Source organism: Cebus imitator, unplaced genomic scaffold (genome assembly GCF_001604975.1).
Source record: "Cebus imitator isolate Cc_AM_T3 unplaced genomic scaffold, Cebus_imitator-1.0 Scaffold170, whole genome shotgun sequence".
NCBI classification, from domain to species: Eukaryota; Metazoa; Chordata; class Mammalia; order Primates; family Cebidae; genus Cebus; species Cebus imitator.
In genome coordinates, this window is record NW_016107485.1 from 2,247,148 (window position 1) to 2,255,581 (window position 8,434).

General features: G+C 39.3%; 1 pseudogene; it reads left to right on the forward strand.

The window, feature by feature from the left end:
* The first annotated feature begins 4,915 nt into the window (after positions 1–4,915).
* LOC108315240 lies at positions 4,916–8,075 on the forward strand (annotated as a pseudogene).
* The last annotated feature ends 359 nt before the right edge of the window (positions 8,076–8,434 follow it).

Genomic DNA, 8,434 nt, shown 5'->3' on the forward strand with positions numbered 1-8,434 from the left:
GGAAAATATCTGGTGGGAAAAGTTTGCAAGGATGAAAGGGAGATGAGAGAGAGGTCCCATAGATTGTATGTATGTGAAAAAGTACTGATATGTGGAACTTGAAGTTTACTGGGTCCTAGACAATGAGCAAATTTGCATAAGAAGCCTAGGAGAATTCTGGGAAAACAGCAATGCATTCCCATCCCCTCTCGATGGATTTAAAATCAGGATTACCTGGGGCAACTTGACCAAGGGCCAATAAAGCTTCTTGCATATAATATAGTAGAATATGTTCATAATCTCCTGGTAGGGAGAGATTTCTTTAACAGGATGCAAGAATGCCAACCATACAGAACAGATTAATATATATGATAACATTAAAATTAAGAACTTTTTTAAAAGATGGAATCTCACTCTATCACCCAGGCTGGAGTGCAGTTGTGCCATCATAGCTCACTGCAGCCTCTAATTCCTGGGCTCAAGGGATCTTCCTGCCTCAGCCTCAAGTGTAGCTGGGACCATAGGTGTGCACCATCATGCTTAGCAAGAACTTCTTTTTCTCAATAGTTACTATTCATAGTATTAAAAGGTAAGCCACAGAGCAGGAGAAAAATACAAGCAACAAACAACTCAAAAGCAAAGGATAAGAGACTCAAGCAGACACTTTACAAAATGAGATTTCTAAATGACCCATGAACATATGAAAAGGTGCTCAGCCACATTAGAAATTCAGATAAAAAATATAAGATGCACCAGAAAGTTAGGAAAGCCTGACAATACCAAGTGTTGGTGAAGATGTGGGGCAACAGGAAGCACAAATACACTACTATTGGAAGTTTAAATGGGTACTGACCACCATTGTGGAGAACAGTACGGCACTGTTTACTGAAGTTGAACATACCTTAGGGGACAGCAACTCCACTTCTAGGTACATAAACAACAGCAACATGTGCACCGTGTACCTTTATTTGTAATAGATTCAAACTGAAACAACCCAATATTCATCAATAGGAGAATAAACAAATAAAGGGTCTAGTCATAGAGTGGCATACTATAGAGTTATGAAAATGAATGAACTGAAAATGTATACAATATCATAGACTTTTATATGTATATATACTCAAATGTAATATGGAGTGAAGTGAATCAGTCATAGTAGAGAATGTGTTGTATAATTTTATTTATGTGATGTTAAAAGAAAAGAAAACCACAAAACTAAACCATAGTGCACAGGGATACACTTAGTGCTTCGGCAGCAGGAATCTAAAGAGAAGCAAGGCAGTGATTGGCCGTGACAGCCAGAACATTGAGGGAAGGGTAGTAGAGAGAGGGTGCTCACAGGAGGATGAAAGGGTCTTTGGGATGCTGGCAATGTCCGTTTTTTGGCCTGGATGGTTATATGGATATTTATCCTGAGACAATTATTGTGCTTGAGGAACACTTTTGATTTGCAAACTCCATTGTAGGTGTGTTCTACTTCACAATCTAACTGGAACCTTACCTATCACCATATATAAAAATTAAGACAGGTTAAAGACTTAAATATATAAGACTTCAAGCTATAAAAGTCCTTGAAGAAAACCTAGGAAATACTTGATATCTACCTTGGCAAATAATTTATGGCTAAGTCCTTACAAGCAATTGCAACAAAAACAGAAATTGCCAAATGGGACCTAATTAAACTAAAGAGTTTCTGCACAGCAACAGAAACTATCAAGGGAGTAAACAGACAACCTACAGAATGGGAGAAAATATTTGCAAACTATGGGCTGACAATGGGCTAATATCCAGAATCTATAAAGAACTTAATAAGCAAAAAGCAACCCATTAAAAGGGGGGCAAAGAACATGAACAGACACTTCTCAAAAGAAACATAAGCAGCCAACAAACACATAAAAAATGCTCATTGTCACTAATCATCAGAGATGTCCTTGTGTACCCAATATTTAACTCCCACTTATAAGTGAGAATATGCAGTATTTGGTTTTGTGTTCCTGTGTTAATTCACTTAGGATAATGGCCTCTAGGTGTATCCATGTTGCTGCAAAGGACATGATTTTTCTTATGGCTGCATGTTACTCCATGGTGTATATGTGCCATATTTTCTTTATTCAATCCACTGCTGATAGGCACCTGGGTTGATTCCATGTCTTTGCTATGGTAAATAGTGCTGCAGTGCAAAGAATGCAGGGAAATGCAAATCAAAACCACAATGAGATACCATCTCACAGCAGTCAGAATGGCTTTTGTTAAAAAGTAAAAACAAACAAACAAAACAAAACAAAACAGATGTTGGCAAGGCTGCAGAGAACACATACACTGTTGGTGGAAATGAAACTTAGTCACTGTGGAGAACAGTTTGGAGATTTCTCAAAGAGCTTAAGAGTTGAACTACCATTTAACCTAGCAATCACATTATTGGGCATATGCCCACAAGAAAATAAGCCATTCTACTAAAAAGACACATGCAGCCATATGTTCCTTGCAGCGCTATTCACCGTATCAAAGACATAGAATCAACCCAGGTGCCCATCAGCAGTGGATGAATTTAAAAAAATGGCACATATACATCATGGAATAACATGAAGCCATTAAAATGAACAAAATCATGTCTTTTGCAGCAACATGGATGTACCTGGAGGCCACTATCCTAAGCAAATTAACACAGAAACAGAAAACCAAATACTGCATTTCTCACTTATAAGTGGAAGCTAAATATTGGGTAGACAAGGACATAAAGATGGGAACAATAGTTACTGGGGACTACTAGAGGAAGGAGGGAAAGCAAAGGACAAGAGCTGAAAAATTACCTCTTAGGTACTGTGTTCACTCCCTGAGTGACAGATTCATCTGTACTCCAAGCCTCAGCATTATGCAGTATACCTTTTAACAAACCTGCACATGCACCCCAGGTTCTAAAAGAAAAGTTGAAAAACTGCTTCATATGTATATATGTATGTGTGTGTGTGTGTGTGTGTGTGTGTGTGTGTGTGTGTGCGCGTGTGTGTGTGTCTGTGTGTGTGTCTGTGTGTGTATGTATATATATCAAAGCAAATAGAGATATTTGGAAAAGTAAATAGAGATGTTTGGAGCGGACTTGGTTGCAAAACTCTAGTAATTGTGAGTTTGGGTTTTTTCCCTTGTGAATTGGTGGGAGAAAGTGTTGGTATGTGATTCTCTGGTATTTCACTTGCAGCCTCTTATCCCGCCTTCCTCTTCTGCTGGGGCTTTTTAGTACCCAACTGGCAGCTGATGTTGGCAAATATAGCCTTTGAAAGAAAATTCAAGGACTGGAACATCCAAGGAAAATCACCAAATCTGATAAACTCCAGAGTATAGTATACGTTAAGAATTCAAGTTTTCTAGATGTGGCATTATGGTATACATGCTGCTCCAAGGAGTCTGTAAAGAAACCAAAGGCATGCTCCCAGAGCCCAGGAATAGCAGTGTATGAACTTGGAGGTTTGCTGTGACATAGCATGGCTGCAGATGTTGATTAAGTGGGTCCAGAGAGGATCTCAGGTCCAGTGCTCTGAGACAATGTACTTTGGAATCAAAACTTCTAAAGACGAAGATAGCAAACCCATTTTTAAAGGTTGCATGGTCTAGGGTTTTTGGAAGCATATGCTGTCTTTCATGTTTGTCCTGCATGATGAATCAATTACAGAAACTAGATATGCAAAGTAGAATGAACTGATTGGGTATAATGCTTACCATACGTCATTAGGAACCACTGATCAAAAAGAAATCGGAAATCCCTTTGTGTTTTGTTCCAGCTATAGCATGTTTACACAGTGTTTAGAGGAAACTGTACAAGAGGAGAATGTGATTAACTATTTATACATTTTAACTAATGGCACAGAATACTTAACGATATTTTAGTTTAGGAGAAAGAAAAAGTAACTGTGAATCTGTGGGGGCATATTAGCTTAGCAAGTGTATGGACCATTGCATTTTTTAGATATTTTACAAAATCCAGAAATATACTATAAGTATTTTAAAACAAAATACCCATTTGTGCCTAAGCAGTAGTACGTACAATTTTGTACAATTCCGTTTCTGACAGTTCTGTTGTGCTAAGAATTTTACAATAAATACTCAAGTGAGGGCAGGTGTGAGTAGGGTTTGGAGGAATTGGCAGCCACCAGTGCTGATTGCACCCATAGATTTTCCTGACTAGTTCATTCTTCTCCCTTGAACTCCCCAAGACTACCCTTTCCTGACTAGAAAGAGGCATGCATGTGCCTCAAATAAAATGTACTTTTAAAAATATATTGTAATTTATCTGTGCATTAGGACATTGCACTCATTAAATTCTTTCAAACCAATCAGAACTTGAAAAGTTGCTTGTGCCCTCTAGGATTTGAGCATGGAAAGATGGCTTGGGGGCAGATGTGAAAATGGAAACAACTTCGTTAGGTTCATTAGCAGTCTAATCTCACACTACACTGTGGAACACTGAATTACAAGAAGTAATTGAATTCTGATTTGCACATTGGGGTAGCATTTGGTTTGCATTTGGGCATATATTTGCTACACTCTCTCTTCCACTTACTGATAGTGAAGATGGTGGTGGCTGACACCCTGAAAACAGAAGCAAATTGAGGCTGGCTGAGCTTGTTCTCTTCCTGATTCACTCCTTCCCCCACCTCCCAGCTTCTCTTACTCTCTCCCACTCTCTGGAAAACCTGTGTTCCCTCAGGTAATATTAGCTGTAGATTGAGAAAAACTCAGACTTATATGACATAGCCACCTTCAAAGATTATCTTAAAGCACTGCAGCAGAATTCCTGAGGGGTGGTGAGCAAGTGCCCGCACAAATGCCAGTGATCCCAGAAAGGGATAAAGTTTGCTTTTGGTTTGGTTTTTAAAATGAAACCATTCTGAACTTTCCTGATTCTAGAGCAGTTTGCTTAGGTCAACACTGGTGACACCCGATGGCGTCTGAGTTCTCTAGACCGAGGGTAGCAAGCCCCTTCCATATGGATGTGGTAAAAGGGTTTCTAATATGCAGTCCTCTTCTTCTCTCATGTACCCTCGATTTCAAACTTTAACCATGGGTCTAGAGAAGAAAGTGCAATGAGTGTACCGGGAAAGACACAAATCACAAAGACCCACTTTTTATGGTTAGGAGAAAATTTAATGTTATGTCAGAATAATTTTTCTCATCAAATCAGCTTCCTAGCAGGTGTGGAGAACATCAGAAAAGTAACAATGAAATATATAAAAGCCTCTTTGGAAGGTAGAAGTCTATTTAAAAAGTGAGTAAATTTGAATAATTTAATAGCAAGTGAGGACCTCAGAATTATAAGTATGTGAATATGAACTTAGCAAACAGTTTTCCTTGACAAAAATAACTAGTTACTTTATGGTCAAAGTATTTTGAAGGAGTAGAAATGTAGCAACACCTTTGAAGACAATGTCCATAGGGAAGGTGTGGGAACTGGCTATCCAAACCTAAATTATTAACTAGATTCAAATTATGTTTACTTTTTTTGTGCTTCAAATGAAAGGATCGCACATAAGAAAGAGGAACTAACGCTGAGGGCGGGGGTTCACACCTGTAATCCAGCACTTTGGGAGGCCAAGGCACGTGGATCACTTAAGGTCAGGAGTTCAAGATAGCCTGGCCAACATAGGGAAATCCCATCTCTACTGAAAATACAAAAATTAACTGGGTGTGGTGGAACATACCTGTAATCCCAGCTACTTGCAAGGCTGAGGAGGGAGGATCGCTTGAACCCAAGAGACCGAGGTCACAGTGAGCCGAGAATGCATCACTGCACTCCAACGTAGGTGACATAGTGAGACTCCACCTCAAAAAAAAAAAAAAAAAAAAAGGTAACTTAGTAGAAATTGAAATTTGCAAAGAATGAGCAGATACATGTGATGTGAACATCAGTCAATGCAAGGTAAATGAGGCCACAAGGGGTTGGTAATTCCTCTGATGTCATACTTTTCTTTGAAAGAATTTATTATGATTCTAACAAATGGAAAGAGATACGTCATTGACAGTGTCCTCAAGAAGAACCTTACAATAAATGTGGCATCTGGTTTCACAGCTTTCACCTGCTGGTGCATTGTAGAAGAGAGGCCAGTTGTGAAGTCTATAGAAAAGACATACAGTTGCTCCAGGGATCTTTCAAACAACTCTGATAGAGAGATAAAATAGGGAAAAAGTAGGATACATCTTCCACACTCATAACAATGGCTGTTATGTTCCCAAAGACTTCTATTACCCCTTTCCACTGGCTGAGGCCACTAATATACCACTGAGGCTTAGTCCCACCCTGGTTTCTGTGTCAGTCCCCTACAAGGCAAGGACTGCATTAATAATCTGTCCTAATTCATCTTAACAGGCCCAGCCTTGACCACTCGCATGCTACTTCTCACATCCCCACCGCTGCCAGTCCTGGGAGCATATGGCCAGCCCTCCAGCCACCCTTCTTCTCCTTAGATTGGCCTAGTCCCTCAGTCTTGATCTCTGTGGGTTCCCAGCCCTAGGTTCAGCACAGATCACTGGTCCAGGATCTAGGTCTAGGGCTTCCCCTGAACCCCAAGTAGGTAGATAAGATCCTTCTTCCCATCAGATATCCTAGGACACAATCCCCAGAGTCCTATTTGGATACTCTCCTCATGTCAAGAACTCACCAACCCTTGTCTTACTGCATGTGACCTATTCCGCAGGTTATATGAAGCATTCCTCAAAGACTGTAGAGAAGTGAGATCACTTACATATTCCACCTACTTTACGTTTAGTGATAGCCACTCACCACCTTTACCGAAAGGAAGAATCTGTAAATTCTTTGCTCTGCTTGTAAAATGGATAAAATAGTCCAGCTGTCATGTCATTCCTGATTCAGCCAAACAGAGACCAATTGATATTCATTAAAATAAGGCCTCTCTGTTAGAGGATTGTTATTTTGTGTGGCTTCTTTATATTTAAGGCAATCTCCAGTGTGCCTCCCTGCTGGCCAAGAAAGAGAAAATTCTGGAGATGCTGAAACACAAGCTTTCAAAATTCCCAGCAAAGAAAGTAAAAAGACAAAATTATGCTTGAAGATGAATTTGAAAGCAGTAATTTAGAGAGAGGGCAGAACCAGGCTGACTGCACCGTTAAGGAATCTGAGGAAAGCTGACCAGGCGGCTTGCTGATAATGCGAATCTGAAAGACGAAAACCAGATGGAACAACCGCATTGGGACGTCCTCGTCCTGTGGATCCCAATGTAAGGCAGGGCGACTGCCCTGTGAGACTAGCAATGACAATCTGAAGACTTCAGTCTGGAGAGAATACTTTGCAGGGGTTCAAAGAGGATAAATGAAACAAAGTAACTCAAGTGTTATATTTGAATTATGAACGCTACAGTTCTTGTGCACAACATTATGACTCCACATTTGCAAATGTCAGCAAGGATGATTCTGATTAAGTCTATTCAAACTCTGGGGAAGACTGCTCTTCCAAGTGCTTTCGTCATCCCTAAGGTTTTGGTCACATGCCAAGATTATCTATTTGTTATGGCATATAATTTGCTGAATGTTTTAGCAAGAGGAGAACATTCCAGGATCCTACAAGTGCAGGAGGCGTCATCACCTGAAGATGAAGGTCATACTAGGCTATGTGACACAGCAAATGAAATGGATATTATAGATATAGAGCCAGCAGTATGTTTGGACTCCAATACTCAGGACAGGCTCATAGCACTGAAAGCAGTAACAAACTTTGGCACTCCCGTCGAAGTTTTTAACTCTGAAAAAGCTGACATGTTCAAAAGAAACTTGACAAGACCGTCAAATTGTCCAGGGAGCCCCAGGAAGCCCAGGATGAGCTTTTGAACACCAGACCTCCTTCCAATATGATCTGTCTCTTGGGTCCCTCATATGGAGAAATGCATCTCTCTGAACAAGCGACTAATAATCTTAAAACACTTGCACAGCATGTAACTCCAGGTGATATTGTAAGTGTGTATGGAGTTCAAAAAGCAATAAAGGTTTCCATTCCTTGCCTTATTGTGGAAAACAACTTTGTAGATTTAACAGAAGATTTTGAAGAACCTAAAAAGATTGATATTGCTGAGTGTGGACTTGATGGGATTTGAAGCCAACTGGTATTTGATTACATATTATGTAATTTTTTTTTCATTCTTAACTTGGAAATGCTTTTCAGAAGATATTAAATATTTGTAAATTATGTTTTTAATTAAACTTTGGAATAATGAATTTTAATGTTTCAGAGTTTGGACTTGTATTAGGTAATAAAGCTGGGACTCAAAAAAATGTGTTCACCCTCCCTCTCCTTTTTATCCATAATTACAATTCAATACGGAAAAGCAATTTAAAAAATAAGAAAATAATTCAAGAGAAATTGTTAAATTTGGAGATCTAATTTCCAAATAAGAGGAGTTTCTAAATGTGAAAAAACAGACAAAAGGTTCAAAACCAATTTTCAGAGAAAATA